Source organism: Balaenoptera physalus, assembly GCF_965194825.1.
Source record: "Balaenoptera physalus genome assembly, chromosome: 5".
Taxonomy (NCBI): Eukaryota; Metazoa; Chordata; class Mammalia; order Artiodactyla; family Balaenopteridae; genus Balaenoptera; species Balaenoptera physalus.
Genome location: NC_138884.1, coordinates 93830766 through 93857419, shown reverse-complemented (window position 1 = coordinate 93857419; position 26654 = coordinate 93830766). Strand labels below are relative to the sequence as shown.

The window sequence follows — 26654 nt, the reverse complement described above, 5'->3', positions numbered from 1 at the left end:
TACTGTTCTCCATAGTGGCTGTATCAATTTACATTCCCACCAACAGTGCAAGAGTGTTCCCTTTCCTCCACACCCTCTCCAGCATTTATTGTTTCTAGATTTTTTGATGATGGCCATTCTGACCGGTGTGAGATGATATCTCATTGTAGTTTTGATTTGCATTTCTCTAATGATTAATGATGTTGAGCATTCTTTCATGTGTCTGTAGGCCATCTGTATATCTTCTTTGGAGAAATGTCTATTTAGGTCTTCGGCCCATTTTTGGATTGGGTTGTTCGTTTTTTTGTTATTGAGCTGCATGAGCTGCTTGTAAATCTTGGAGATTAATCCTTTGTCAGTTGCTTCATTTGCAAATATTTTCTCCCATTCTGATGGTTGTCTTTTGGTCTTGTTTATGCTTTCCTTTGCTGTGCAAAAGCTTTTAAGTTTCATTAGGTCCCATTTGTTTATTTGTGTTCTTATTTCCATTTCTCTGGGAGCTGGGTCAAAAAGAATCTTGCTGTGATGTATGTCATAGAGTGTTCTGCCTATGTTTTCCTCTAAGAGTTTGATAGTGTCTGCCCTTACACTTAGGTCTTTAATCCATTTTGAGTTTATTTTTGTGCATGGTGTCAGGGAGTGTTCTATTTTCATACTTTTACATGTACCTGTCCAATTTTCCCAGCACCACTTATTGAAGAGGCTGTCTTTTCTCCACTGTATATGCTTGCCTCCTTTATCAAAAATAAGGTGCCCATATGTGTGTGGGTTTATCTCTGGGCTTTCTATCCTGTTCCATTGATCTATATTTCTGTTTTTGTGCCAGTACCAAACTGTCTTGATTACTGAAGCTTTGTAATATAGTCTGAAGTCAGGGAGCCTGATTCCCCCAGCTCCATTTTTCGTTCTCAAGATTGCTTTGGCTATTCGGGGTCTTTTGTGTTTCCATACAAATTGTGAAATTTTTTGTTCTAGTTCTGTGAAAAATGCCAGTGGTAGTTTGATAGGGATTGCATTGAATCTGTAGATTGCTTTGGGTAGTAGAGTCATTTTCACAATGTTGATTCTTCCAATCCAGGAACATGGTATATCTCTCCATCTATTTGTATCATCTTTAATTTCTTTCATCAGTGTCTTATAATTTTCTGCATACAGGTCTTTTGTCTCCTTAGGTAGGTTTATTCCTAGATATTTTATTCTTTTTGTTGCAATGGTAAATGGGAGTGTTTTCTTAATTTCACTTTCAGATTTTTCGTCATTAGTGTATAGAAATGCAAGAGATTTCTGTGCATTAATTTTGTATCCTGCTACTTTACCAAATTCATTGATTAGCTCTAGGAGTTTTCTGGTAGCATCTTTAGGATTCTCTATGTATAGTATCATGTCATCTGCAAATAGTGACAGCTTTACTTCTTCTTTTCCGATTTGGATTCCTTTTATTTCTTTGTCTTCTCTGATTGCTGTGGCTAACACTTCCAAAACTATGTTGAATAATAGTGGTGAGAGTGGGCAACCTTGTCTTGTTCCTGATCTTAGTGGAAATGGTTTCAGTTTTTCACCATTGAGGACAATGTTGGCTGTGGGTTTGTCATATATGGCCTTTATTATGTTGAGGAAAGTTCCCTCTATGCCTACTTTCTGCAGGGCTTTTATCATAAATGGGTGTTGAATTTTGTCGAAAGCTTTCTCTGCATCTATTGAGATGATCATATGGTTTTTCTCCTTCAGTTTGTTAATATGATGTATCACATTGATTGATTTGCGTATATTGAAGAATCCTTGCATTCCTGGGATAAACCCCACTTGATCATGGTGTATGATCCTTTTAATGTGCTGTTGGATTCTGTTTGCTAGTATTTTGTTGAGGATTTTTGCATCTATGTTCATCAGTGATATTGGCCTGTAGTTTTCTTTCTTTGTGACATCTTTGTCTGGTTTTGGTATCAGGGTGATGGTGGCCTCGTAGAATGAGTTTGGGAGTGTTCCTCCCTCTGCAATATTTTGGAAGAGTTTGAGAAGGATAGGTGTTAGCTCTTCTCTAAATGTTTGATAGAATTCACCTGTGAAGCCATCTGGTCCTGGGCTTTTGTTTGTTGGAAGGTTTTTAATCACAGTTTCAATTTCAGTGCTTGTGATTGGTCTGTTCATATTTTCTATTTCTTCCTGGTTCAGTCTCGGCAGTTTGTGCCTTTCTAAGAATCTGTCCATTTCTTCCAGGTTGTCCATTTTATTGGCATAGAGTTGCTTGTAGTAATCTCTCATGATCTTTTGTATTTCTGCAGTGTCAGTGGTTACTTCTCCTTTTTCATTTCTAATTCTATTGATCTGAGTCTTCTCCCTTTTTCTCTTGATGAGTCTGGCTAATGGTTTATCAATTTTGTTTATCTTCTCAAAGAACCAGCTTTTAGTTTCATTGATTTTTGCTATTGTTTCCTTCATTTCTTTTTCATTTATTTCTGACCTGATCTTTATAATTTCTTTCCTTCTGCTGGCTTTGGGGTTTTTTTGTTCTTCTTTCTCTAATTGCTTTAGGTGCAAGGTTAGGTTGTTTATTCGAGATGTTTCCTGTTTCTTGAGGTAGGCTTGTATTGCTATAAACTTCCCTCTTAGCACTGCTTTTGCTGCGTCCCATAGGTTTTGGGTCGTCGTATCTCCATTGTCATTTGTTTCTAGGTATTTTTTGATTTCCCCTTTGATTTCTTCAGTGATCACTTCGTTATTAAGTAATGTATTGTGTAGCCTCCATGTGTTTGTATTTTTTACAGGTCTTTTCCTGTAATTGATATCTAGTCTCATAGCGTTGTGGTCGGAAAAGATACTTGATACTATTTCAATTTTCTTAAATTTACCAAGGCTTGATTTGTGACCCAAGATATGATCTATCCTGGAGAATGTTCCATGAGCACTTGAGAAAAATGTGTATTCTGTTGTTTTTGGATGGAATGTCCTATAAATATCAATTAAGTCTATCTTGTTTAATGTATCATTTAAAGCTTGTGTTTCCTTATTTATTTTCATTTTGGATGATCTGTCCATTGGTGAGAGTGGGGTGTTAAAGTCCCCTACTATGATTGTGTTGCTGTCGATGTCCCCTTTTATGGCTGTTAGTATTTGCCTTATGTATTGAGGTGCTCCTATGTTGGGTGCATAAATATTTACAATTGTTATACCTTCCTCTTGGATCGATCCCTTGATCATTATATAGTGTCCTTCTTTGTCTCTTGTAATAGTCTTTATTTTAAAGTCTATTTTGTCTGATATGAGAATTGCTACTCCAGCTTTCTTTTGATTTCCATTTGCATGGAATATCTTTTTCCATCCCCTCACTTTCAGTCTATATGTGTCTCTAGGTCTGAAGTGGGTCTCTTGTAGACAGCATATATATGGGTCTTGTTTTTGTATCCATTCAGCCAGCCTGTGTCTTTTGGTGGGAGCATTTAATCCATTTACATTCAAGGTAATTATCGATATGTATGTTCCTATTCCCATTTTCTTAAATGTTTTGGGTTTGTTATTGTAGGTGTTTTCCTTCTCTTGTGTTTCTTGCCTAGAGAAGTTCCTTTAGCATTTGTTGTAAAGCTGGTTTGGTGGTGCTGAACTCTCTCAGCTTTTGCTTGTCTGTAAAGGTTTTAATTTCTCCATCGAATCTGAATGAGATCCTTGCTGGGTAGTGTAATCTTGGTTGCAGGTTTTTCTCCTTCATCACTTTAAGTATATCCTGCCACTCCCTTCTGGCTTGCAGAGTTTCTGCTGAAAGATCAGATGTTAACCTTATGGGGATTCCCTTGTGTGTTATTTGTTTTTTTTCCCTTGCTGCCTTTAATATGTCTTCCTTATATTTAATTTTTGACAGTTTGATTAATATGTGTCTTGGTGTGTTTCTCCTTGGGTTTATCCTGTATGGGACTCTCTGTGCTTCCAGGACTTGATTAACTATTTCCTTTCCCATATTAGGGAAGTTTTCAACTATAATCTCTTCAAATATCTTCTCAGTCCCTTTCTTTTTCTCTTCTTCTTCTGGGACCCCTATAATTCGAATGTTGGCACGTTTAATGTTGTCCCAGAGGTCTCTGAGACTGTCCTCAGTTCTTTTCATTCTTTTTTCTTTATCCTGCTCTGCAGTAGTTATTTCCACCATTTTATCTTCCAGGTCACTTATCCTTTCTTCTGCCTCAGTTATTCTGCTATTGATCCCATCTAGAGTATTTTTAATTTCATTTATTGTGGTTTTCATCATTGCTTGGTTCCTCTTTAGTTCTTCTACGTCCTTGTTAAATGTTTCTTGCATTTTGTCTATTCTATTTCCAAGATTTTGGATCATCCTTACTATCATTATTCTGAATTCTTTTTCAGGTAGACTACCTATTTCCTCTTCATTTGTTAAGTCTGGTATGTTCTGACCCTGCTCCTTCATCTGCTGTGTGTTTTTCTGTCGTCTCATTTTGCTTATCTTACTGTGTTTGGGGTCTCCTTTTCACAGGCTGCAGGTTCGTAGTTCCTGTTGTTTTTGGTATCTGTCCCCAGTGGCTAAGGTTGGTTCAGTGGGTTGTGTAGGCTTCCTGGTGGAGGGAACTAGTGCCTGAGCTCTGGTGGATGAGGTTGGCTCTTGTCTTTCTGGTGGGCACGTCCACGTCTGGTGGTGTATTTTGGGGTGTCTGTGGCCTTATTATGATTTTAGGCAGCCTCTCTGCTAATGGATGGGGCTGTGTTCCTGTCTTGCTAGTTGTTTGGCATAGGGTGTCCAGCACTGTAGCTTGTTGGTCGTTGAGTGAAGCTGGGTCTTGATGTTGAGATGGAGATCTCTGAGAGATTTTTGCCTTTTGGTATTACGTGAAGCTGGGAGGTCTCTTGTGGACCAGTGTCCTGAAGTTGGCTCTCCCACCTCAGAGGCACGGCCCTGATGCCTGGCTGGAGCACCAAGAGCCTTTCGTCCACACGGCTCAGAGTAGAAGGGAGAAAAAATAGAAAGAAAGAAAGAAAGAAAGAAAGAGGCTATAATATAGTGAAGTAAAATAAAGCTATTGTAAAGCAAAGCTATACAGACAAAATCGCACCCAGAAGCATATACATATACACTCACAAATAAAGGAAAAGGGGAAAAATTAATATATCCTGCTCCCAAAGTCCACCTCCTGAATTTGGGATGATTCGTTGTCTATTCAGGTATTCACCAGATGCAGGCACATCAAGTTGTTTGTGGAGTTTTAATCCGCTGCTTCTAAGGTTGCTGGGAGAGATTTCCCCTTATCTTCCCTGTTCGCACAGTTCCTGGGGTTCAGCTTTGGATTTGGACCCGCCTCTGCGTGTAGGTCGCCTGAGGGCGTCTATTCCCCGCACAGACAGGACGGGGTTAAAGGAGCAGCTGCTTCGGGGGCTCTGGCTCACTCAGGCCGCGGGTAGGGAGGTGTACAGAGGAGGCGGGGTGAGCCTGCGGCGGCCGAGGCCGGCGTGACGTTGCACCAGCCTGAGGCGGGCAGTGCGTTCTCCCGGGGAACTTGTCCCCGGATCACGGGACCCTGGCAGTGGCGGGCTGCACAGGCTCCCGGGAGGGGCGATGTGGAGAGTGACTTGTGCTCACACACAGGCTTTTTGGAGGCGGCAGCAGCAGCCCCAGCGTCTCACGCCCGTCTCTGGGGTCCGTGCTGATCGCCGCGGCTCACGCCTTTCTCTGGAGTTCGTTTAGGCGGCACTCTGAATCCCCTCTCCTTGCGCGCCGCGAAACAAAGAGGCAAGAAAAAGTCTCTTGCCTCTTCGGCAGCTGCAGACTTTTTCCCGGACTCCCTACCAACCAGCTGTGGTGCGCTAACCCCTTCAGGCTGTGTTCACGCCGCCAGCCCCAGTCCTCTCCCTGCGATCCAACCGAAACCGAAACCCGAGCCTCAGCTCCCAGCCCCGCCCGCCGAGCAGACAAGCCTCTCGGGCTGGTGAGTGCTGCTCCGCGCCGAGCCTCTGTGCGGGAGTCTCTCCGTTTTTTTTTCTCTGCGCCCCTGTTGCTGTGGGGTCTGCGGTGATCGCCGCGGCTCGCGCCCTTCTCTGGAGTTCGTTTAGGCGGCGCTCTGAATCCCCTCTCCTTGCGCGCCGCGAAACAAAGAGGCAAGAAAAAGTCCCTTGCCTCTTTGGCAGCTGCAGACTTTTTCCCGGTCTCCCTCCCAGCCAGCTGTTGTGCGCTAATCCCTTCAGGCTGTGTTCACGCTGCCAGCCCCAGTCCTCTCCCTGCGATCCAACCGAAACCGAAACCGGAGCCTCAGCTCCCAGCCCCGCCCGCCCCGGCGGGTGAGCAGACAAGCCTCTCGGGCTGGAGAGTGCTGCTCGGCGCCGAGCCTCTGTGCGGGAATCTCTCCGTTTTTCCCTCTGCGCCCCTGTTGCTGTGGGATCCGCGTTGGTAGCTGCGGCTCGCGCCCGTCTCTGAAGTTCGTTTAGGCAGCGCTCTGAATCCCCTCTCCTCGCGCACCAGGAAACAAAGAGGGAAGAAAAAGTCTCTTGCCTCTTCGGCAGCTGCAGACTTTTTCCCGGACTCCCTCTCGGCTAGCTGTGGTGCACTAACCCCTTCAGGCTGTGTTCCCGCCGCCAACCCCAGTCCTCTCCCTGCGATCCGACCGAAGCCCGAGCCTCAGCTCCCAGCCCCGCCCGCCCCGGCGGGTGAGCAGACAAGCCTCTCGGGCTGGAGAGTGCTGCTCGGCGCCGAGCCTCTGTGCAGGAACCTCTCCGCTTTGCCCTCCGCACCCCTGTGGCTGCGCTCTCCTCCGTGGCTCCGAAGCTTCCCCCGTCTGCCACCCGCAGTCTCCGCCCGCTAAGGGGCTTCCTAGTGCGTGGAAATCTTTCCTCCTTCACGGCTCCCTCCCACTGGTGCAGGTGCCGTCCCTATTCTTTTGTCTCTGTTATTTCTTTTTTCTTTTGCCCTACCCAAGTACGGGGGGAGTTTCTTGCCTTTTTGGAGATCGGACGTTTTCTGCCAGCGTTCAGTGGGTGTTCTGTGGGAGCAGTTCCACGTGTAGATGTATTTCTACTGTATCTGTGGGAAGGAAGGTGATCTCCGCGTCTTACTCTTCCGCCATCTTCCCGAGGACCCCCATTATTCTTGTTATTCCTATTTAAGAAATATAGAATCTGAGTCTCAGAAGGATTTTGTAATCCAAGATCATGACATAAATAAATATCAGTCAGTACCAGAATTTAAATATGTTTGAGTACAATGTCTGTACTCTTTCCATCTTATGACATTTATTTTTCACTTCCCTCAAAGCATTTAGTCCTTAAAACTATACACTACAGCAATAATACTCAGAGAAAGAATGTGTGTTTTTACTTAATTTCATAGATACTTTAAATATTCTAGTAGGTACTTTGGCTTTCTGTGACTTTTTTAAACTCTTAAGTTACTAATACTAAACTCAAGCTACATAATAAATAATTTTACTAAGAAATGTTAATCCTATTAATGACGCTGATAATATGTTGTTCTTTTGGGGGCAGCTTATTGAAATGCACTATTCTGTGCCATTTTTCTCTCAAGAGAAATCCAAGAAAAGCAAAAGGTTAACATGAATTTCATGGAATTTTCAGAGAAATTGCCTCACATATAGGACACGTTGCATTTAACATCTTGCATAGCATCTGCCCTTAATGTTCAGCTATGAAAAGCTAAATGAAATGGCTATTAGTGTACAAACAGCATTAGGAGAGTGACTTGTTTCTTAATGTAGTTCTAGTAAGAGTTGGAAGAAATCCCAACTCTGGCGAAGAGTATAAGAATTTGGAAGAATTTTTGTTTGCTTGTCATTCAGCTGAAATGTTTTGAACCCACTTAGCTAGGATTCACAGTGTTGTATTGTTCTTTGAGTACCAAGCAAATCTATGAGATTTGTTTTGAAGTGGATAATTTATTTCTTAATTATCAGAGGTAGTTAACGGATGAAGAGAAGTAGAAATGTTTCCATTTGCCTATTATTTAATATAAAATTTCTCTAAAATCTCTATTCATACAATATAGAGCCCCAGATATGTTTTAACTTGTTCCTTCCCAAATATATCAAGATCTAGTTTCTCCATTATTTCACATATTCTGAGTCTAGTGAATTTTAATTAATGTTGTGTTTTGGACGTTCAGTCTTTGTAAAGGTAAAACTTAACAGAATGTATTTTATGGCACCCCCTGAAAATATATATATTACAAACATCTTTACTAAAATCTTTGTGGAAAATGCTGGAAGTTTTCAGGACATATAGACCAAAAAAGTAATGATGTTTAGCAGATAACATACTAATATCTTTCGACAACCACTTATGAAGTAAATATGTTTAGAATTTCATACAATTATCATTCTTAGTACATATTAAGTAATTTATCTAGTGGTGTTTTGTGACATGTCTTCCACTGCCATTACTGAAATTCCAAACAGCATTGAGGTTTCGTTGACTTTGGGATAGCCAAAATACTTGCTAGGATTAAACTTGTATTAATAACTCAGTAATCCCCTTTGACTTTATCCCTTTGTACCAGTCATCTATGAGATTTTTTCTGAGTTCCCTCTAATCCTAGAAATGTTATTTGAATTCTCTTTCTAAGTAGTTTTATTTCCCTCTCCTTTTTTTTCCCTCTCCTTTTGTACCTCTCCTGTTGTACCTTTGATGTATTTAAATTTAAACTTCTTGTTTTGATGTGGAAGTGAAGGAACATGAATTCCTGAGTCTATGATCTGAAAGACAACAGCCAGCCTAGCAGCAAGAGAAGTTGAGATAACAACAGTGGGCATCCCAAAATGAGCATGCTGTGAAGACACGTGTTCCTAGTTTTATGAACATATTATGGAGCTGACAGATGCTATGATAAATTTGTATAAAGACATTGTCTGCAGCATAATTTTTATGTTTTCCCTTTAAAGCTGTAAGTGTGTGTGTCTGTGAGCAAATACGTATTAGCATACATGCCATTCTGCCTGCCTCATTTACTTTCTTTGGGACACAACATTCTGCCACCTTGGCATCCCACAGAATTAAAAAGTTTCTACACATCACTGATATCTGTAACACCTCTTATCTTCGCCATAGAAAAATATGTTGCATTATTCGGTTTTCCTTTGGGGGAAAAATGTAAAACACACACACACCTGTGTTCTTAGATCTTGGCCTAATGTTGAATGTCTACCACATTAAATACATTCAGTGCTGTCACAGAGCCAAATGGCTTAGTTGATTGGTAATTCGATTAATTAACAAAAGTAATCTGTTTGACAATCTTTTCACCAGGGTTTCTGATGACGGCATTTTGAATAAACGTTAGAGTAAACAGCTAACGAGTATGTCTAAGCTTTTTTACAAAGCTAATCTAATGCAGTTATTGCACTAGAATCCTCTGCCCAAGTCCCACAGAATGTTCGTGATTTGCCATAAGGAAACCCAGCCCAAGCTTTGCTGACTGTTAAGATAAATGTACCTTTACCAGCCCCAGCTCTTAGTGCCTCTCTGCTAAGTCTTGATGAAGGAGCTAAATTAATCCCCCCAAGGACTCTTTAAATTGCCAGCTGAGCTTCCTTGGAACGTTTTCACCAACAGGCATTATGTTTTGTGTGAAGGAAATTCTGCTTTGCATTTGATCAAACACCTTGGTTGTTTGATTGTTGATATAGTATCCTACACTATTCTTTTCAAAATTCTGGAAAAAGCCCTAGATTTACATTTTTATATCTGTATGTGTATATATGTTCATTTATACATGCACAATATTCATATATAGTTATATTTATGTAAGTATATATTTATTAAAATGTATTAAGGGAAACATGGTTCTGTTTGTAGACTCCATTGAAATTGTAGTTTGCAACCTTTTACAATGTGAGCAAACCTGCTTTGTATCAATGCTGGCTACTTTTTATTGGTATTTTATCATCTTGATTCAATTTCATTATAGAAATGCTTGTATTTCCTGTGGAAATTAAATTAGCCAATTGAACTTTAGGTATAGCAATTCTTTTTTATATATGGATGACTTATTAATGGCCATGATCATTTAATGCCTTTTATAACTTTTAGTTTTAATTTAATTTTTTTTTCTTTTAAAATATGAGTACTGTAGAAAGTTTTCTTACTTTCTAGAGTCAAGTCAAATTACTTATTTTATATGATACTGACTTTGAGCAGCTAAATATAATATCCACCAACAGGGCTTCAGTACATTAGGATATATTAAAAAGTTGATATGACTTGTAGTGATATAAACATAGGGATATTCTTAGAATGAAAGTGTTTAGGTATGGTCTTTAAAATCCCTGTTTGTTTCTTGTTTTGATGTTCATGCAATACACTGCACTCAAATTTGATTATTTAAATATGAAAATCTCCTTTAAAACAGAAGGGAATAAGATAAATATTTCACTTCAAAATTATCCAAAATTCAGGATTAATATTAGAGTTATTTAACTAGATGTTTTAATTATAGCCTTACTTAAACTACAGTTTTTCATAATGGGTAACATATGAGATGAAAAACATTGAGAAATGTGTTAATCTTTCAAAAAGAAACTAAATGCTCATTGTAGAATAATCTGAAGATTTGGGAAGTGTAATATGTACGGAAAAAATAGAAAAAAATCCTTATGTCACAAAACATAACTTACCCCAGTGGTCAGAAGCAACCCCAAACTGGCTGTGTGGCTTTGATTTATTTTTATAGTTGACTATACCCAGAACAGCTAATAAAGCAAGGCTGTAGAAATGTTGTAATTAGGTACAGGTGGCAGTAATTTTCATTGATGATTACAAAATTTTATCTTCTACCCCCTGAAAGGCAGCGAATACTAAATATATCTTTGATTTTGAAGGCCTTGTTAATTCATTTTGCTGTAATCATTGGTGTGTTTATGTGACCAGAAAAAAAAACAACAAAAAACTACTAGAGCATATTAATGCATCACCAGCAAATTTGCCCAAGTTAAAAGCATGTAAGTCTATTTTTTGTGTGTAGAAATATTATGCCTATTTTAATTAATGCACTATTAACTAATCGTAAAGTAAAAATGGTGGTCTTCTTCTAAAGACTGTGTGTCTCAAATATGAAAACAGAGTCAGAAATGTCCTAGCTATCCAGACGTCTAGGGTAGTTCTCTCCAGATGGGAGTCAATGGAATCTAGAGCAAATTCTTTGGGGTGGATCCCAAGCAGAGCATGAAGACATGATATCTGCAGGCATTGCTGAGGGCCTTAAGGGGATGATACTCCAGCACTATTGGGGAAACATAGCAGTACCTGGGTGTAGCACTAGCAAGCCTGGGCTCCTGCATCTAGAAAGGAAATTAATAGAGACCTTCAAATTCAGACATATTTGGATTTGCAAATTAGATCTGCCACTCTTAATTCATATTATATCCCAGATGACATGGTTCAGAAATCTAACAAGTGAGTAGAATGCTGGGATGGGGAACCTGGGCAAAATCTGGAAACCCCAGGCAGGAGGATAGGCTTATAATGAAGGTCTGATACCAAATACCAGGGCCCTAAGCTCTAGGCTGGGGTTCAAGCATAAGAACTTGATCCCTAAGGGTCATATATTAGTAGAGACAGACCTTGGTGGCTAGGTGGTTAATAAGCATAAAAAAAGAGAAACAAAGACTAATGCAAAAGTAGTTTTAAAATAAAACAAAACAAAGGAAAAACTCATTACACTGGGGGCTAAGTTCTACTAAGTCTTGAAAAAATGTCCAATTTTCTAATCATGAATGAATCAGCTCCCTGAAGAACCCAGTGCTGAGCTGCCAACTGTGAATTCAGTACCTCTGACTATGATTGAGAGAATAAGCTAAGTCTGGGTTGTGTGTGTGTGTGATGGGGTGTTCAAGATCGCCGGTTTTATTTGAGTGTCCTGTAGGTCCCAGCCTTGTCACATCATCTCAGCCATCCTTCATTGTATCCTCAAATTGCTTTGCCTTCCTTAGGGCCTCACCCTGGAGCTAGAGAACTCAGGAGCACTCATCCTTCACTTGTGTCAATTTCAAGAGGGAAAGGGCTAAAAGCATCACTCTACCAGCCCACCTCATTTTTTTCAAAGACTTGCCTGACTATTGATTTTTCATTTGACTCAAAATTTCATTCATTCTGTTAGTCTTCCCTTTTAGGCCTTAATTGGCAATCTAGTTCTAGGATGTTATGCTTTCTCACAAATAATAGAGCAAGACATGTAATTATTTGCTCTACTATCTATAATAACACAAAGTTTTGTATTTAAGAATCCTATCCAAACACTAACAAGGCTTAACCACAGACTTGGAAAGAAAAAGGAGAGAAAGACGGAAAGAAAAAAACAGGTTAAGTTTGTTATTCGAATTATTTGTCTTCAGGCTGAGAGCCGTTACATTTTTTATCCATATATTTTTAAAAAATCATAATTGGCATAATTTTATCTTATTTTAAGTTGTTGATGCCTAGAAAAGAACAATGGAAAAAAAATGACTGTGAAAGTTTCAGTGAGTTCTAATTACTTATGGCTTAGCAGCAGTAATTGAAAAGCTAACTTGTTTAGTAATGAACTTTATCTGCAGAGAGAAAAGACAAAAAGACCATTACTGAATTCAACAGCAAAGACTTACTCTCAAATTTTAAACAATAAAAGGGAGTAGAACTTGCCTGTAACATGCTTCAGATTGATTAATATTAATCATGGCTTGCGTTCTCAAAATATATAGCACAAACAGTGATGTAGAGACTAAAAATATGGTGATGATAGTAATATTGACTGTTATATAACAAATGTTTGTCACTTTCTGAGGAAATAAGAGGTGTGTCTTGGGATAAAGCCCTCTTGGAGACACCAAGGAAGAAAATGCATGATTCCAGCATTAAACCAGATTTCATAGTGACATAGATAAGATTTGGCCATAAATATTTATAATAAAGAAGAATGGGGTTGTTTGAATATGATACAAGTGATTAGTAGCATGAGGAGGATGTAAAGATTATATTTGATCTATGTCTGAAAGGAGAATGATGGTTAAGATTTAATCAAGTATATATGAAGAGATTAAAGAGTGATTTTTAACAGGAGGCAATTTGAACTTGCATCCCCTTCCCCCCTACCTCCAGGAGACATTTGGCAATGTCTGGAGACATTTTTATTTGTCACAACTCGGGGAATGAAGCTGGCATTTAGTGAGTAGAGGTCAAGGATGCTGCTAAACGTCCTATAATTTACAAGATCCACAAGAGAAGTAGGCTAAGAGGCTACTGGAAGAGTGTAGTGGAAAGAACAAATTCATTTTACTGTTTATTCATCATCTATTTTTGCTGGATGAATGAAGTATTTTTGATAAATAGAGGTTGTTCTCTAAAGATGTTTTTGTAGAGAGAAGATGTAACCCTGACGTAAAGATAAATAAGAAAGAAGCCATATCTTTTGAATTAGAATTCTCAGAGAAGAATAAACTTTGCCAGTGGACAATGACAGAGAAAAAGCTGATCATGAGTCCAAAAACTAGGGATAAAGAGTTAAGTAATCTGAAAGAGTTAAGAGGGTAGACATGACAAATCCAAAGGTCATGAGCTTGGGGGTGAAAAGATGGTTTCTGCTGCCTTGTCTAAATGAATATAATTCTAAGACACCCAGCACTTCTGAAGAGTTAGCACCATTCTTAGATGAATCTAGAGAACCAAGAGGAGATGGACAAACTGCAGCAATTTTAGGATGTAGAACATGGAGAATCTACTACTTGTATTATTTTATTTTAAATAAGCTGGTTTTTTGTATGTTTTAATGAATAAATTCTATGCATATACAAATACACTGGTGTGTAATGTTGAATTCATTCAGGCCTTGTGTCAGAACTCTAATTATACCTACCTGAATGTGTTCCTATAACCACGGGTCGCAACTCGTCCCTGTTCAGCCAAGTGAGATGAGCATAGTCTAACAAGTATCTGAGGACTGGCCTCAATCCATAGAAAGTGATGGGAAGATGGAAATTCAGTTACTTTTTGAAGGGTCATTTTCTCATCTTTTTTGCTTTCTCTGCTTTCCCAGATATTATAGTGGCTGCCACAGAGCTAAATTGTTATGTAATCCCCAGATGTGGCCCTGCTTTGCCTGCATATTCTTTATGTGTTTTTACCTCTAAGAAAAAGTATATATACAGTTCACATTTTGCAGATAACACTTTATAGTTTTATAGGTTTCAAGCTAAAAATGCAACTGAAGTAAGTTTAAAAATGAGTACAAAAGAAATCTATCATCAGTACAACTGTGAAAATAGAAATGTTTATTGGAATAAAGAGGGAAAAAATAAAAGACAACCCGCCACAAGAATAATCCAGCCCAAATTGTCAATAGTGCCCAGGTTGAGAAACCCTGGAATAAAGAACATTCCAGGTAGATGGAAGAATACTCACAAAACAAGTCTTGAGACCTTTGGTAAATCCTAAATGGTCTCAATTGCCTGAGGTATAGACATAGTATGTATGAAGGAGTATAAAACAAGTGAAGGCTGGAGAGAGTTTATGACAAATTTCAATGCCGATTTAAAGCATTTCAATTTCTTAATTCACCTTCCTGATACCACCTAATAAAAATATTTCACATCTGACATAATATTAATAGAATGTAGAAAATATCTTTCATTATTTAAACAATATTATTTCAAATATTCAATAAGCATCTTTCTTTTCAAATATTTCTCCCCTTCTTAGTGTAAGAAATTAACAGAGCATTTGGAAACAGTCAAATAACTCCTTGGAAAAATGTTCTTATTATGTGCCAGTTTTCTCCAAACTTATTTACAAAGAATAAAGGATTGTTTCCTCAGATAAGTGCTAGAATTCTTACTTAAGTCTTTCATGATTCTGGCATGACTTTCATCCATTGTATATTTAATTATTTTCATGGCATTTTCATGATTATTTTAATTCTATATAAGTAGTGTGTAATATCTGTGCAGGGCTAACTAGTTTTGTTGCTCAACCTCGGAAAGAATCAAGATAAAATGTATAGTTGCTTATTTCATTTTCAATTAACTTTTTAAAAAGCTTTACTATATCTGCTTCAGTAAAATTATTTGTTTATAATTACCTGTATGTCTCAAGTTATGATAAAATCTCTTAAGATCAGAGACATTTTTTTTTTAAATAAATTTATTCATTTATTTATTTATTTATTTATTTTGGCTGTGTTGGGTCTTCATTTCTGTGCGAGGGCTTTCTCTAGTTGCGGCGAGCGGGGGCCACTCTTCAGCGCGGTGCGCGGGCCTCTCACTATCGCGGCCTCTCTTGTTGCAGAGCACAGGCTCCAGACGCGCAGGCTCAGTAGTTGTGGCTCACGGGCCCAGTTGCTCCGCGGCATGTGGGATCTTCCCAGACCAGGGCTCGAACCCGTGTCCCTTGTTTTGGCAGGCGGATTCTCAACCACTGCACCACCAGGGAAGCCCCAGAGACATTTTTTATCAGATGATACACCCTTCTTAAAAGGTTTAGCCTCTAATTATAGAATTATGTATGTGTATATTATATGTAACATCATATATCTAAAGAATTTTCGTATGACCCGTATTCTCTTTCAAAAAACCAAGATAACTTTTATCAACACACAAGTATGATTGGGTTTAGGAAATAATACATATAATTTTGAACATCTGATCGTTACACATAATGTAAATGCAAAATAAATTATTTTAAAACTAAAATTCAAATGTTAAAATGATCCACTTTTCATGAGGTTGAAAGATCTGAATTTTGCCATAAAATGATGTTTCACCTTAGAATCTATTTAATGGACAGTAATAAATCACAAATAGATTTTATATAATGGCTGTTTCCTATCTTCAAGACTGTGTTGGGGTTTTTTTTTTGGTATTTATTTTCATAATAGTGTTTATTACTTTCTTTTGTAATTCCTCTTTTGTCTTCCATTGAAGGTTACTTTGGAATAGGTAGACAGGTTAACTCAATGCCCAATGTGTTGGCAGGCATTCAGAAAATGTTTATAGAATGAGTCATTTTAAAGTAATATTATTTTTTTCTCAGAAGACAGTTTCCCCAAAATACAAAGTATAAACATAAAATGCAAAATAAGAATGACATTTAAGTTTCGTTAGTCCACTCTTTATTTTTTTAATACTGTGCAAAGCCAATAAAAATGTGTTTCTATGAGTCTCAGCAGTGGGCCTCGCAGATGGTAACTTACACCAACATGCACCCCTTAATCTATCAGATTATGTGCAGCAACCTAAGAGAGCTAGAAAATATTGTTTGAAATTATGTCTTTTCCAACGTTGCTGAGAAAAAAAATAATAAGAATGGGAATCCCTTACTCATAGGATAAAAGTAGTGTTTCAGCATATTTTATAAAAAAAATAGAAATTAGCAAAAATGGATATGGGGTGAGGAGAAGCATCAGAGAGGATTATTTTTACTGTAGAATTTGCCTCTAGAAGCTAAATCCAATTCCATCATATTATAGAACTGGAATCTACATTGGCTTCAGAAACTCAATTCGAGATATTAAAATAAATTTTCTGCAATTCTTTTGATTTAGACATAGTCGCTTACTTACGTAGGCAATTTAATAATCGCAGGAAATAATTTTCACCCAGTTTTACAAGCTTTCCTTCCAATCCTTTGTTCCCACTTCCTCTGCTTCCTAAAGCTCGCACCTCTTCTTTCATATTCAACCTTGAGTTGCTAGCTTTTCCATTGCTTTTTACAATACTTTATGTTGAAACCTTTCTAGACTTATCCCATTAAGCAAAAGCCCAACTCAACCCTATCTTGCCCTGATGGCCCTCATCCTGATCAATTTCTCCCTCTTCAAACTCTGACTTTTAAGTCTGTTCTACCATTTCAGTTGGGTTGTCAAATCTCCCCCCTAGAAGCTTCTTGAATGTTCTTTCCTTTTTGGTAAATGGCATTTTCACAGTTTAAGGAAATACTTCTTTCTTTTTCATCAGTTGCTCATTTACCATGATGCTCTATCACCTTCCCTTTCTCCTATCTCTTCCCCTACGTCACATCAAATTGGACCTGGGCTTCAGAAGCTATACATTATATACTTCTCTTCACAGAAAATTACATCCTCTCATTTAATTAAAAAAGAAACTAATTATTCATTATTAGTAATACATTTTAACAATCATTATGATGTAACCAACAACATGTACATTAAAATATTTAGGTATTTGATTTTTGCATTTCATTGTAAATATTAGCATGAATGATGATGCCTATCTTTAAAATACATTTTTAGAATGAGAACAACTGAAGCCTAGCTGCTCAGTGCCTTTTTGAAAGTTTGTATATATAAAAAAAATTTGTATAAACATCTGAATTTAGAAATTGCCATTATCTAAGTGTCATCTACCTACTGGTAATTCCATTTCAGAACATTTTTAGAGTTGTAAAAATCTATCGTCATTTCCCTGCCCACTGCTTCCACATTCATTCTATAATCTTGCCATCTGTTTCACTGAAATGGCAAACCCAGAGGGCAGGGAGCATGTCTTATCTGTGCAATGATGTATGTAAGTGTGGATTCTCTGTCAGCATTTTAAAAATAATAGAACTTCAAATAGGGTTGATTTAAGCCTCCCTAGTCAACAGTTAGTCTTGGTGACATGAATCACTCTTTCAAATGGTAATTTGCACCTGTTACCTTCATCCACAGGTTGGAAAATGCTTACACCTTAATTAATTACACCCTTGCCATGTGGAAGATTGTACTCAACTCTGAGGCAGGGAGACTGGGGCATAGACAATCAACAGCTTTTCTGATATCTCAAAGCGGATTTTTGGAGAAAAAAATTAGAATTCAGGTCACTTTTCACTGAGTGACAGATGAGGTTCTTTAGGAATCTGTGTCTCTTGTGGCAGAAAACATGGCGATGTCATCCCTTCCAGTAAAGGATACACTTGTCCTAGCTTATTCTGTAGTACCAATTCAATATGACCTCAGAGAACATCTATGTTTCTTACTAACATGTTCCCTCTCTGCATTTGCAGTGGCTGATGTCATCCACTGAACCAAAGAGCAGGTAGTATGTAAATTACTTTTACGTGAGCATGGCATTAGAATATAATTCCCCAAATGGTGGTGCCACCATGTAATTAAGCTATAACTAAGTGACGAGTATCTGACATCAGATAATCATTTAATAGAGGAAAATGGGAAGCAGTTTATTATTTTAAAATGTGCTTTCTTTAAAGTTTCTTGAGAATGTGGAAGGGTTTTCTTGGCATTCAAATGATCTTAAGATGTTTGTGTATAATTTCTGGCACATTTAGTAAAATGTTTATGATAGTGATAAATGTTTCCTTGGCATACATCATTCAATGTTCACAAGAATTGTAAGTGGACTTTCACCTTTGATTTTTCACTGTCAGCAAAAATGTTGTATGGATTCATATGCTTTTCATTCCTTGAACAAAACATTAGGAAATGCTAAGATAGACACTTGGTAAGGTATTATAAATGTCTTTTGCATCAATATGTGCTGTATGTTCTTATTATTTTAATTAATATAATTGCTTACTCAGTATTTTGCTCGGTATTATTTTGTCTTTTTCCGTGAAGATAGAAGTAAGAAATTATAGTTGTTGAAGTGTAGCAATAATAGGTTCCATCTCCAAAAGATTCTTAAACCAACATTTTAACATATATATGAGGTCAACATTGTGAAATTGTGAAGAAAATTGAGGTAGAGAGTAAACCAAGTGATACTTGTTCTCTCATTAAAAATATTTCTTCATACTCTATTACATGCAAGGCACTCTACTGCACTAGTAACTCTAAATTAGTAAAACTTTAAAAATTCCATACCTCATCACCACCTTTACCTCTCCATCATCCCCCCTTTTGAATTAACTTTATATAATCCTTAATTATCTAATTTGATTTTATTGTCCCACTCCCATCTCTGCCCCATTCAATGCCCTATTCTTCATCCTTGAAGACTTTACCAATCTGAATTTCAGTTCCTTCAGCTGTATGTTGGGAATGAAATGTAACCTAGCAATTGCTTGCAAATTAAATAATATTTAGAAATCATTTCACTCAATTATTGGCAAATCGTAGATAAATAGTAATTATTTGCTAATTTTATTGCTGTTATTGATTTTATTCAAGATTCAGCTTAGATATCACAAGCTCTCCTGGAAGGAAGTTCCCCTGGTCCTACTGTGCTGTGTTCATACTTCTATTGCTGTTCTAGGCAAGTTCTATATTATTTTTCTCATACAACAATTAGTGAGCACCTTGAGAAGATTGGCCATGTGTTATTAATTTCTATATTTTCAATGATTAAAACATTGAAGAGTCTCAAAATGTTGGTCAACTAAACGACTGAAGAAATGTCCTGAAAAATATACCTATAGAGGACATTAGTTGTGAATATTTCACTTTCTCATACTGAATGCAGTCATCTTTTCTACCTATTCCTTCTTTTCTACAAGACTGAAGAGTGCACTCCGGAGAGTATTTAAGCAGCTCTCATTTCACCCACCACTTCCCTGCTATGGGGCTAGCATTTGCAGTATGGATTTTGCTTTACATGGTAGAAACCCAGATGAACTACAATATCATGAAAGTATGTTGATAAAAGGAGACAGTGGCTCAATCAGACAACAGGTAGATGACAGGCAACATGTGTTTCATGGCTGATGATCAGAGTTCATTGACAAAGGAAGATGGAAACAAGCAATTTTCAGAATTTAGGCAAGCAAGTAAATGGATTCAATAATGTCTGGCAGCAGATGATTGGGACCCAGGCCAAGACTTCTGAGAGCAAGCCTGACCTGAAATTCTAGAAGTATGGTCAAAGCAGAGATCTTGTTGTAGAGAGTAAATTACAAGATAAGAAAATAGGAGTGTTCTCAAGGGTTTAGCCAACCTAATTGAGCCAGGGGAGAAATTTAGAGTAAATTGATATCTAGAAACTCAGTCTAGATCAGGCCTTTGCATGACATTTATCAGTAGCAAAGGAACTTGGCACATGTCTTTTTAAGCATTGTTCTGTACACTTAGCTTCTGATAATTTACATTAAAACATTACTATAATTATTACTTACATTAGTCATTATAAACCTAAACATTTACTAAAATGTGCTATTAGAATCATCAAGTAGGAGACTAAACCAACAAATATGATTTTTTCCTTAGTGGTGAAAAGCTTAACTATAAACGAAATAAACACAAAACTAGCTGGAGGACTATTTGAGAAAGAATAAGAAATTATAATATAGAAAAGAAATAGGGTTTATTGATATTTATTTTTCATTATAATATTAACAAATAGGTATGTATCCCCCCAAAACATATTTTTTTATGTTTTCCATTTATGAGTTGTGTGTAAATGTTTCCATACTTTGTATATTCTTCTGTGATTTATGCACCAGAAATTTTGTTTGTAATAGTAATCCATGTTGATGTAGGTATTGTGGTTCACTGATTCTCAGTTTTACATAGCATATTATTGCAGACCTATGTGAGAGTTTATTTATCAGTTCTTCTATTGAGAGACATTAGAATTATTTCCAGTTCTTTGCTGTAACTAACATCCTATGTATTGCAATGATCCTATGCATGCACTTATGCAATATTCTATGGCATATGTGTTTTAAAATCCAAGCGCCACTACAAATCTGTGTTAAACCTGAGAAAGCTACTTAATTTCTCTGAGTTAAATATTCTTTGTAATATAGGAATGATCATACTAACTTACTACATAGAGTGTTTGCAAAGAGAAAATAGATGATAGATACAATGTACTTAGAACAGCACCTGCCCATAAGTGCAAAACAAATATGAACTGTCATTATTCGTATCACCCCAAAGCAGTGAAACCATTTCCACGTGGATCATTGACCCTAAAGATCAAAGATCCTAGCTTTTTTACTCAGTTAGTGTGGTTTGAAACACCAAAATCATAGATTCGATTTGGCATTTGTCTGTAGTATTTTAGAGTTCACTGTACTTTTGTGAAAGTGTGAGGATATTGGAGTGTTCATTACAACTCCCTCCACCATCAGATGTGAAAATTAGAGCCCCTAAGGCTGAAAGCCAATTGAAGGCTTTTCCCCTTCAAGAAGAGGGGACATGTTTTGAAGTAGGATGGTCTGTTGTCTACAGTTTATGGTTTTGTTGTCTCTTTTTTACAGACCCAAATCTTCCTCCTAATGTTCTCTGCTTCCTGCCGTTTATTCTTATCTCTGGGATAACATAAAAGTATTCCTTGATTCTATATATCATAACTTTGTTAGAAGAGCAATTGAAAGTCTTATTTTGTCCAAATTTTTTGTTGGGGTGTGTGTGTGTGCGTGTGTGTGTGTGTAAGCACACTTCATAACTGAAAAAAATTCAGCCACAGTTCCTTGTAAGCAAAGAGAATTAATTAGAATCAGCTTGATGATTATCTCCTCAAAGCAGGATAGGTAGATTTCATTAATGTAAGGACAACAGACAGAACTGCTAGGGGTTGCAGACTAAGTTTATGCTCCCCTAACCTAGAGTTTGCCCTCAGTTCAAAAATCAGGGTCTTAGATATAAGCAGAGATTCTGAAAGGGGTTCTAGGATTATCTGGTGTTACCTTCTGTATCAGAAGAGCAAATGGCCAGGGCCGAATGTTTGTCTTTTAAATAAATTAGCTTTATTGAGATATAATTTGAATAATTAACATACAATGAAATGCACAGATTTTTTCAATGTATGTTTCAAATTTTGAGTTTTGACAAATATATACATGGATAAAACCACCACCCCATCAAGATATAAATTATTTCCATCATCTCCAGAAATTCCCTTGTGCCTCTTTGCAATCTCCCCTCTATACCTCCCCACAGCTTCCTGACCCACCTTAGCAATTATTGTTGTGATTTTTTTATTATTGTCTCTTTGTTGTACCTGTTCTAGAACTTCATGTAAATAGAAGCATACTGATGTGAAATTTTGTGTCTGGTTATTTTTTGCTCAACAAATTGTGTATGACATTCATAAGAGGAAATAATGCTTTTTAATGGGTTTTTTTGCTATAAAATTATATTCACTTAAAGTTTGTACACATACAGGGATTTAAATCACTTTAGTTCACATTACTCTAGTATACTGAATTTGTTGAAATTAAATGATAGAGGATTTCACTTGAGTGTATAGAGCATATCTACCATTAATCAGAAACTGGAAACATTTCTTGAGTATAGGTTAGGTTGGCCAAACCAAGATGAAGCAAAAATTTAGTGTTTGGTCAATTCATTAGGTAGGTCTTTACTCACTGTATGCTCAACCATCCTCAAAATTTAGTAATGTTCTCATAATCTAGATCATTTGAGCTAAAGATGATGACATTCTTTACTGTCACTGAAGACTCAAATTGCCCAGATAAATAGCCTCTTGTTTACTTTTTTGGTTTGGAAATTAAAAGTCAAATTAAGAAAAACTAAATCATATGCCACTTGGTAATGAAGTGTTTTCTCCTGAGTCTCCATTCAGCTGACATGTGTGATGAGAAAATACCTGAACTGGAAAAGCACATGGGGATACAGAGTTGGGGAGAGAAGTTGAAAAATTTTCTCAACTTTCTGAGAAAGGACACGTTCAAATGATTTTTGACAGTACTGACTTCCATTTGTCAAGGCTTGCATTGTAATATTCATTACTAAACTTTAAAAATTCTATAATGCTAAACAAATTTGGAACAACAACTCTTTAGGGATTTTGCTTTTTGTTTGCTTATCCATTTATAGGACACTTAAGATGAAATTCTACAACTAAGTAAGAAAAGAAAAATAGTGCAATATACATTTTCTTTTGAAATATGTTTCTTCACAAGGGAATTACCTGGTCTATGGTACTTTCTACCTACCATTAGAATTGTTTGCTTGGTTATTCTTCCAGGGATGCTTTATGAGTAATGGAAATTGTTTAGCAGAGCATTGACTTAATATTCAGATTCTGGCACTTTATTATTCTTCATCTTACTTTTTTCCACTCAGTGCATTTTAAAGAGCAAGCTCCTTCTTTAACATGTTGAAATCTGGTCACTACTAATTATCATGGCTGTAATTTCCAACCTCGCAAGTGAAAATCAAATTATGGACTCTTGCGTGACAGAAGGCATACAATTCTAGGAAATCCCTGAAGGAGCACAGCAGAGCATGCCAGTTAAAGTCCAGTAGGCCCTGGCATTGAGCAGTCCTACAAAGACAGGAATTGCCCCCAAGCAGAGCAACGCTTCAGTTGGCATTGCTTTGCTAGTTACTCACATTTTCACTAGGGCAGAGCAATTTCCCGCTCAAACAAGCTGTTCCAATTTGCTTATGTGGCTTTTTAGCCCAATCAATATGTTTCTTCCTGTTGAAGAAGATGTAGAAATGCCACTGAGTGATGAGTTATTTTTCAAAAGGTAATTTTGCTTTTAAAAGCACATTTTAATATTTCAAAGAATAAATAAATGCTATCTAAGGGGCATAAAATAAACCACGAATTTTTTAAAAAGCTTTCTGTTCATGGAACTGAGTATCTTTTCTTTCAAGAGAGTTGTGTGCTACAGGGAACAAGTGATAGCAATGGGAGTAGGAAAGTTAATCAAAAAGGTAATCATGTGAATCCAGGCGGCACTCCCTCTGCGACTAGATACCAGTGTTCCTGACTGACAGCGTGCTCAGCGAGTTAGGTCACTAAGGTTTCCATCAGCTGAGTGTGCAGCCTCTCTCAGTGATGGGGGAATGCAGAGCGCTCAGTCATTCATAACGTTTGAATATTTGCAAGTGTTTGAGGCTTGATTTCTATTCATATGTTTGTTTGAGTGATTGTCACTTTTTTCTCCCTGTTTTTTTAGGTAAGAACAGAAAATAGCAAAGCCTAGCACTGCTTTCCCTTGTAATCAAATTATTTAAGTAACAGCAATGAGTCAGATATTCTCGTCACAAAGACTCTTTTCCCAAGGAAGTATCTAATCTTTTTGATCTTCGTATGTTGCGTTGATGATTGTTAATTACAATGGCATGAAGAATATTTGACTTTTTTGATGAATAGTATTGTAGTAATTCATTAAAACCATCATATATATGTATGTTTGAGTGTGCATATATATGTATGTGTGTATCATGTTTATGAATATTTTATGCAGGTTGTTTTATGTAAATGGAGACCTGTAAATTGACTCCTAGATTAGTTTCCTTGAAGCACTGTGACGAACACTGGGGAAGGAGCATATATGGATGTTGACCTTAAAGATTTTACTCTTTTGGGGGAGAAAGCTACACAAAATAAATATGATGTTCAGCAAAGTGTAACAACTGTCATAAGAAAAATACAGATAATATTCAGTGATGGATAACAGGAAAAAAGAGATTGCCTTCAGCAAAATAATACACATAAAGAACTTAGTGTAAATGTCTGACTTAAAGTAGTGTGAGTTTCTTGTATTGTCTTTATGGCAGAGGATTAAACAGACTTTCGGAGAGTAAGTAAGTGGTATTCAGAGGGGAAAAAAAAAGAATTTGGATATATGAACATTGAGAAAAGGCATTCCAATAGGTAGGAATAGCTTTGAAAGATGAACAAAGGCGAACAAAACACTAAACTTGTGTCAACTAATATTACAATTGAATGATCACAGGGCACACAAAATATTGGAAAAGTAAAATGGGGCCAGATTATATGAGGTCTTGTATGTCAGCTCAAGACAACCAGACTTTAACTTACATGCCATGGCAGGTAACTGTACATTTTTCAGCTTTAGAAAGACTAATCTGACAGCAATAGACAGAATAAAGTAGAGTGAGGAAAGGCAGGAAGAGGAAGGCTATTTAGAATGCTATTACAGTATTTCCATTAGAAAGACATGAAAAGTATGAAACAAGGTAGCAGCAGCAGAAGTTAATATAAGAAAGATAATAAAGAAATAAAATGTACAAAGTGTGGTAGCTAATTTTATGAGAAGACAAATTAAAGGGAGGTTTACAAAAAAATTCTTGGAGATTTGAGGGCCATTAAAACGTTTAAGGAACAGAAAACAGAGGAATGATTTATGGAGGCATTGGTGTATTTAATTTCTGACATGATATTTGAGGCGCTTAAAATACATTAAACATAGGAAGATGACCAGGAAAATAGGGAGATGGGGGAGAATAAAGAATTAGAATGTAAGACAAAGATCAATTTAGAAATACACAAACCATCTTTATGGAAGTGATGTTTTAAAGCCATGGCATGTCTGAAACAACTATTATAGAGAGGAACAGAAAAATATTATGGAGAACGGTTAAGCTTAAGGTGTGTGTGGGGGTGGGTAGAGGTTAAGGAACACACAACAGGAATATTCCGAGTAGGAAAATCAAAAAAATATGTTGTCACGAAGGCCAAGGAGTTTTCATCTGTCTCAGTATTTTCAGAAGATTAAGAGGTCTGCACAGGCTATTGGGTTTATAAAGTAGATCCTTGTAAACCCGTCAAGGGAACAACTTTGGCAAGATAAAGACATAGGTCAAGCTGTAAGGAGCTTAAAATTGAATGGGAGATGAGAAAATGGAGATTATTGGATGCAGTTTATACTTCTCTAAGGGTGTCTAATCATAAGATAAAGTAGAGAAGATGGCAGATTCAAATGGAATTCATGCCTGAAAGCAGCACTCTTTTTAATAGACAATTCTGCCAATTTAAATAAATAAATAAATAGATAAGCAAGTAAATAAATAACAGCAGTGCCTGCCATTGAGACAAAATAATGAGAGGGTTAATGGAATATGATTGATTCCACATTTCGGGGGGTGGGTGACAAGAAATTTGCAGTTTGTACAGAAGGCCAAGTGTTCTCGGCATTAACAAAGTGGATTCCAGAATTTTTGTTCAAGGCTGTGCAGAAAAAAGTCAGAGGGTATAACGCTATTGGGACACATTTTAAAACTGTACCTTTTTTTACATCAATGTATTGTTAATTTCACACCCCATATTTCTATAATAATAGTGATTCTGTGACAAAAATATATTATGCTTCCTTTTCTCTTCTCATTTTCTTTCTTAATTTAATTATCAGCAGTATGAACACATAAAACAGACCAGCAAGACACTGTTTTTATATTTTGTTGATTGATATTTCTGTGTCTCTTCATGCTAAGGGGCCAAAGATTCTGAATCTTATGTATGTTATCTGAATTTTCAAAGATAATGATCATTTACTATAAGATAATAAATTACTACCATACTTGTAAACTACTGAGTAATTACTAACTACTAAGGGTGAAACAACAAAAATATGTTAGTGGTCTTAGTTATATAATTTGGTGTTTTAACAAACAATTACAAAAGAATCTCTAAGTTAATTAATTGGTTATTTTCAGTAAGCTTAGTTTCTTGGCAAAATAAATATAATTATAAGATCCATTGTAGCTTGCTTTCTTTCTTTTTCTTTCTTTTTTTTTTTGTAAGGTTAGTTTCTTTTACATATTTGTCATTCTTCCAGAGCTGAAACACAAACGAACAGAGAAAGCACAGTGGCTTTTTGGCCCTCACTTCCTTTCCTCAGAGTTAATATACAGCTACCAAGGTTTAGAGAGTCACCCCTAAACATATTATTTTAGTTTTTATTTCACCTCTTACTTGTCTCATTTATGGCCTAAGAGGAATCTGAATAACCAGCTAGATTTTTTCAGGAAGTAAGCTAGTCCATAAATGAATGACTTGGAATTTCCAAGCATTTTATGAATTTGTTCTAAC

The 26654-nt window shown here is 36.9% G+C and overlaps 1 protein-coding gene across 6 annotated transcripts in view; it reads left to right on the top strand.

The window, feature by feature from the left end:
- Positions 1-26654, top strand: part of PCDH7 (protocadherin 7) — a 422241-nt gene that overhangs the window by 291164 nt on the left and 104423 nt on the right. The window lies entirely within an intron of this gene.